We start from the raw sequence: 6,919 nt of genomic DNA on the forward strand, positions 1-6,919 counted from the left end.
AAAATGTTAACCTTCCTTCGAGTATTTTACAGATGTGAAACCCACTTGAAAGATACCTGAAGAAGCAAAGGCCAGCTATAGCTGTAAGATTCTTGGGAGTTTTATGTAGGTTGGGTAAGATGAGGACAGAGACTCCCAAACTATATGACTGTTAAGAAAAATCTACAGTACCAGGGGTGGGTTGCTCCCCCCCCCATGAGCTATTGGTCAGAGAGAGAGATCCTAGAGGTCCTCCAATTCACCAAGGCTATTGATATTAATGTCAGTTGTACACTAGAAAGGTCGGTAAGGCCATGTTGCTGAAGACACCGCATGTTGTGAGTGCAGGAAAAGAAGAAGAGATGGAACTGAAACTAAGCCTAAAATCTCCATGCCACTGGATAGATGATGTTCATATTGCCAGGGGGCTCTATCTGGATGGTTTGGGAAGAAAGGATCCCTCATAATTCTACTTAACGCATGCTGCACACTATGAACATGCCAAGCAATACTTGCAAGTGCAATAATGGCTCAACCAACATATATACAACTGACAAATTTCTAATTGGATAAGGCCTGCTCCTAGGGGTGGAACACACAGCTGGTGCTGTAGGCCAGGCCAACATCTTGTTTCGAGAAAGGCTACAGGCCCTAGTGGAGAAGCCATCATGATTATACTGTTTAATGAATATAGTACACCTATTGGGATATCTTCTAGGCATCTCTATTTACATTCATGTTTGTTTGAATGTGTCTACTTCCCTCCATTTGTCTTTATAATAGAAGAAACACCACTGAGATAGATCAGTGGCCATGTCCTAAAGACTGTGGGGAGAGGTCTTGGGAAGACCCAAGAAGCCACTATCTCACCGTGGTACAAGAGAGATCACCCTACGTCTGTCACTCCCTCCAAGGCTCAGGGACCTTAGCAGAAGATGGATGGAAAGATTGTAAAAGCGGAGGAAAGAGGTGGAGTGTCTCCTAATTGGCTAGTTCCTCCAAGGGGCAGGGCCTGCCACGGAGTGTGGACTACTAGGGAGCTGCTGGGATCCATCTTGGAACAGAAGCCATGAACCATGGGGAAGCCCATGGGGTGGGGAACTTGCAGCTGCCCCCTGCACAGCAGCTCAAGGACAGAATGGCTTGACACTTATGGACCTGGGGCGAGATCGCTGGTCCCTGAAGTGTGAGCGAATGTGCGGTGTGATATGGTGGGCTCTAAGGTGGCCCACCAGAGGTGCGGGGCCAAGTGCTATGTACTCATTCCTTCCTAAGTTAATAAATGCACATAAAATATATTATATGGTTTGATCGTGCAGGAGACCCAGAGGGAATTTGGGCGACAGTTGTACTTTGGCATCAATATCTAAAACTTAACAAAAGCCAACACCTGGTCAGAATTCCTTGAGAAACACTGTACCTTCAGCATTCAAAGCCAGGGGAACAAGCCTAGGCAAATTTTATGTATATTTCAAATGCTACTTACTCAGAGAGCCAGAGCAAAACATGGTATTTGATGTGGTTTTGTCTGTTTCTTGTTTTTTCCTTAAATCTCTATTGTGTGTCTAAAATTATGTTTGTGAAAGTGTTAACGCTTTTAATAGAGTGAAATTTTCTTGGAAAACAAATTATTTTGTAAAAAGCACCATACAAAAGTTATAGGCTTAATTTAGCTAATTGTATACAGGGGTATTTTTCAATATACTTTCACAGAAAAGAATATGGAATATGAACCATATAAATATATATGGCAACATTATATGCCTTTATGTCAATAGATAACTTTGAGTTTTTAAAATTGTGTACCTATATGTGCGTAGGCATCCATATCAAACAGTGATAATTAAATGCTTATATATATATTTGCTAATTATCTAATATATAAAAGTTTTGAGTAGAAATAAGAATGTCACATAGACTTAAAAATCAGTTGCAATAAAGACATTTTATTAAATACACAAATCAATATAGATATAATTTTTGTTACTCTACTATGTTGGAATTACTTTCTCTACATTATTAGTTTCATAATCAATAATCCTCAAAACTATCACTGTTATTAGGAATATGTAATTTACATTGTACATACATTGTGTTTCTTCCATGTTATTTTTGTGTATATTTGCCATGTTACTATTATTTTAATGTGTGATTATAATGAGCTATGGTTTATAATAGTCTTAGCAAACACCAACTTGACATGGTTGTTTTAAAGTTTTTGAGCTATTTTGTGCCCATATTATTTCATACTTTCATAAAGAAATGCCTTCAAATTGTTGCTCTATGATGTAGTATACTTTTTTTCTCTTAATTGATACTTCTGTTTTTTTCTTAAAGTTGTTCACTTATTCATTTATTCCTTGAAAAATTTAAGTAGTTAGCATCTATTCAGTATATCTCTTGAAAACATGTTAATGAGTGACAGAAGCTATGAAATAGAAAGTGGTCATCAGTTATAGACAGTCATTATAAAGGGGACATTTTAATGTCTGTGGAGTACAATATCAAAAAATTCCAGTGCCAGGTATGGGATACTTACTGAAACTTCATTGACCAGGAAAGCCTGAGAGGCACTGAATATAAGGTAGGCTATTGCTTTTGGTTACTCATCAGAACTGCATGACAAGATCCTGTTGCTGAAGATATGACATATTATTGTCACAAGGTATAGAGAAATCAAGTTGCAACTAAGCTAGATGCTTCCTCCTTTCTGGCCAGTCTTTATAGTGCCAGAGTGGCTATGCAGATGGATGGGGAGAAAAGTCATCAACAGTATTACCCAGGAATGAGTCCAGAGTGCTCCAAAAATCACTTGCCTGGCAGGGTATGCCCTCTGATGTAATTGTGACATGACTGCCGTGGGGATAAGCAACTGCTTTCTGAATGAAGTTGAGTCCTATTCCACATGAAGGAACTCACACCAGGTACTGTATACCTGGTCAAGAGACAGTGGATGGAAAGATGATAGGCCCTAGGGGGGAACCAGCTACTACTTTGCCAGATAGTTACCATGTCAAAATCCCCTCTGCATACTTATGTTTATATCTATGAATTAGTAATGTTCTCAGATTTGGTCACAGGATCTTCTTATTAGAGGGAGCAGCAGTTAATACAGAGACTCATATCTAGTCAGAGTGCCAAGAATCAGTGACTTTGGAGTGCTCTATGGAACATTAATATCACCCCATCAGGGAATCAGAGAATATCATCGAAGAGGAGGCAGAAACAATTTAAAAGCCAGAGGATGGGAAGTTGTGTAGCAATATGGCCCCTGGAAAGGACATAGCTGTTGTATTCATGAACTCATTACAGTTGTGGACACTTACCTAAGACTGAGGCCACCATTAGTTAAATCATGGTGGAAGCTGGAACCATGGGACAGTTAATAGATGATGACAAATACTGTATAATTTTGTTTAGTAGCCATTAAAACATTTCCTATATTCCAGTAAATGACCATCCATTCATGATCATGCAAACACTCCAATCAAACTCATTAACACACAAGAAGACACGAAAGTCAGAAGGGGACTTGTTGGAAACACAAAGGGCTTTGGCAAGAGAGAGAGGGTTTAACTGAGGGTAATGGGGGTGAAGATGATGACAATTCATTAAATTACATATATGAAACTGCAAAGAATCAAAAAATGAAAATATGACAATTACAAAAATAATTTTTCTAAATTGAAAAATCTTATAAAGACTGAGAGGAAGCATCAAAGACAAAAATATAAAAACTTACAGGCATGAAAGTTTTGACAATTTATTTTATAATAAAAAGAAAATGCTTTTAGATGAGAAATGATTTTGCTTGGTTTAAATGAGGTGATTATATCCTCCACTAAAGAACTGTTGCAAAATTGAAACAGTCAGATAAGGAAGAGTTGATAAGGTTTCAATACATCATAAGAGGGTATTTAGGAAGTAAAATTGAAGCAGAAATGGTATGTGTCATCCATGCATGTTCTCCTGTCCATTCTAAGTTAGGTCTCAAGTCCTTGTAATTCCTAATATTCTATTAATACTTTGTAGATGGTGGTTACACATCACATGATTTAAGGGATAGTCACATAAGCATGTTTGTGTATGTGCAATAGTCATAAATTTCCCCAATTATTTTCAATCTGTTTCATGAATTCAACAAGATGGAACCTGATCTGTAATAATAAAAGAGTCAATTAATAATATAGAAAACCAAGAAGAAATGAAGGTGAGAGTTAAACATTGTAGAAATCAATAAGTATATAAAAACAGTATGGATAGTAATAAAACAATAATAATAGTTCATAGGAAAAAAATTTAAAAGTATATTATGATATCTTTTCAACAAAAAATAAAAAATTCAAATTATTTGGGCAGTTTTAGTGCTTGGATCAGGAGGGTGGGCAACTTCTTTTTCCTGTCTCCCAGGCTACTAGAGGACCCCAGCATCCAACAGGCAGCAGCTCTCCTCAGTAGCCCTTCAATTTGTTTTGTATACAGTACATTTGACAAGACAATTTGGCATTTCCAACATTTCTGGTGCCTCAGCTGGCTGAGTCCTGACTGCACTGTATTCACCGGGATCTTGTTCTTAGCCTTGGATATACAGTGCATGCTTGTCTCTATATGTGTTTACGTATGTGTGTGTGTGTGTGTGTGTGTGTGTGTGTGTGTGTGCCTGTGTCTGTCTACATGTACTCATTTGTTATTTATTTATTTATTTATTTATTGTCTTTTTTGAGACAGGGTCTCCTTGTAGCCCCAGCTGTCCCGGAACTCACTATGCAGACCAGGCTGGCCTCAAACTCACAAAGATCCGCCTGCCTCTGCCTCCCAAGTGCTGGCATTAAAGACATGCGCCACCACACCTGGCCATTTGTTTTATTTTTAATGATGCGTATGTGTTGGGTACGAGGAGGCAGTATATTTGCACATGAGTGCAGGCGCCCATGGAAGTTAGAAGAGGGTCTTAGATTATCCTGGAGCTGGCGTTACAAGTGTTAATGAGCTGTCCAAAATAGGTGCTGGAAATCAAACTCGGATCCTCTGCAACTACAGTACATGCTCTTAACTGCTTATCCGTCTCTCCATCCTGGCATTCTTATTTTGGTCCTATTTCTTAGTCTTTGAGATACTGACTGTTCCTATATCTGTTATATTTTATTCTAGTCACTAAAGCCATTGTGTTGCTGTTTCTTAATTTAATAGTGATCAATAACAGATGCCAAAATATCCTTAAATAAATTTTTTAGTGAACCAAGGAAATGATAATTACTCAGTAAAAGGCATAAACTTGCCAAGGAGGAAACGTTTCCTTAATCCAAACACACAAAGGATGATGTAAGAAGATAGCTAGTTGGAGACCACTTTGGGCTCCATAGCACATCAAAACTTTTAAAAATTATATGTACTAAACAAATACAGGAAATACAGAATATTTTGCGTTAATGTGGGATGCAGAGATGCATTGTATTAGTAATTGGCCAGTGCATTGAGAAGGGTAAAAATATGAAATTTTATTTTGAAATGACAAAACAAATTTATTTTTTATTTCAGATAGGTGAAAATTTTAATTACTGACAGGGCTGGAGAGATGTCTCTGCGGTTAAGAGCACTGGCTGCTCTGGCAGAGGACCTGGCTTTTGTTTCCAGCACCAGGTAGTGGTTCACAACCATCCGTAACTCCAGTTCCAGGGGATCTGATGCCCTCTTCAGATCTCCGTGGGCATTGCTTGACACAGGCGCACTTACATACATGCAGGCAATATACTCATACACATAAAATAAGAATAATAAATAAAATACCAGAAGATCTTAAAAATTTAATTACTGATAATATGTATGTACTGCACCCTGAACACGTTCTCCACTTTATGTTCCTTCCCTCCTCCCACTCCTACACACCCCATTTTCTCCCCAATTAGTTCACCTTTGCTTTCATAGCCTACATTTTTGTGCAGATTCTCTGTGGAACACAACAGTTGTTGTGTCTTGATTGCGTTTCTAATGCTACATCCAGAAGAGAGCCTGTCGTAGGACCCTGTCTCCAGGATCCAGGTCTTACATTCTATCCGGTTGATTTTCTATTAGGCTCCTCAGGTCTTGGAGAGGGTGATGTAGATGTCACAGTTAGGGATGAGCACTCAGCAGGTATCCATTCTCAGCATTTTGGACAGTTAGTAGTCTCTGTGTTAACCAACAGCAGTAAGAAGTTTCTCTTAAACACTAGTTTAAGGATACAATTATTTTAAAGGGAGTTTGGGTATTATCAACTTAGCTTATTACCAGTAGAATTTCTGTTTAAATTCACTCATAGTTTTTTTATTTTTGTTTTGTCTTTGCCTAGGGTTATAGTATTAGGTATATCTTTCTTCCAGGAGGGCAGGCCAAAATCCAGTCAGAAAGTGGTTGGCCTTGACATCTTGCCTTGACTTGACAGTTCAGTATTGTAGTGCTCAGGATCCACAGCTACGTAACTCCCTAAACAATTGTTGCACTAATGCATCGGTGGGAACATCTTGCCTTGACTTGACAGTTCAGTATTGTAGTGCTCAGGATCCACAGCTGCGAATAACTTGCTGGTGCCTTTTCTCCTTCTGCAACCTGTGTAGCATCTTCTGGCACTGTGAACACCAGCATGGGGGTGGAGGCTTCCAGATTGTCCCAACTTGGTTTATTTGCTGTATCCCAAGTGTGTGGTCTCTAGCAATATAGTCTTGTCATTGAATTCTGGTCAGTGACCAAAACCAATGGTAATAACCTCCATTATTTTGGAAGCTTTTCTGGGCACTTGGTCAGCAATTTATAGGTAGCTATCCCACACATTGCACTAGAATTTTCATTTAAAGATGTACCTATGAATTCTGGGAGCGTCTTTATCCACAATGCAGGATGCCGCTATGCAAACTTACTTTAATTAAATCTTTTTGTTGCCTTATAATTTAGTAGATTTTTAATG

The sequence above is a fragment of the Nannospalax galili genome, unplaced genomic scaffold, assembly GCF_000622305.1.
Source record: "Nannospalax galili isolate Female #2095 unplaced genomic scaffold, S.galili_v1.0 scaffold2707, whole genome shotgun sequence".
Classification (NCBI taxonomy): Eukaryota; Metazoa; Chordata; class Mammalia; order Rodentia; family Spalacidae; genus Nannospalax; species Nannospalax galili.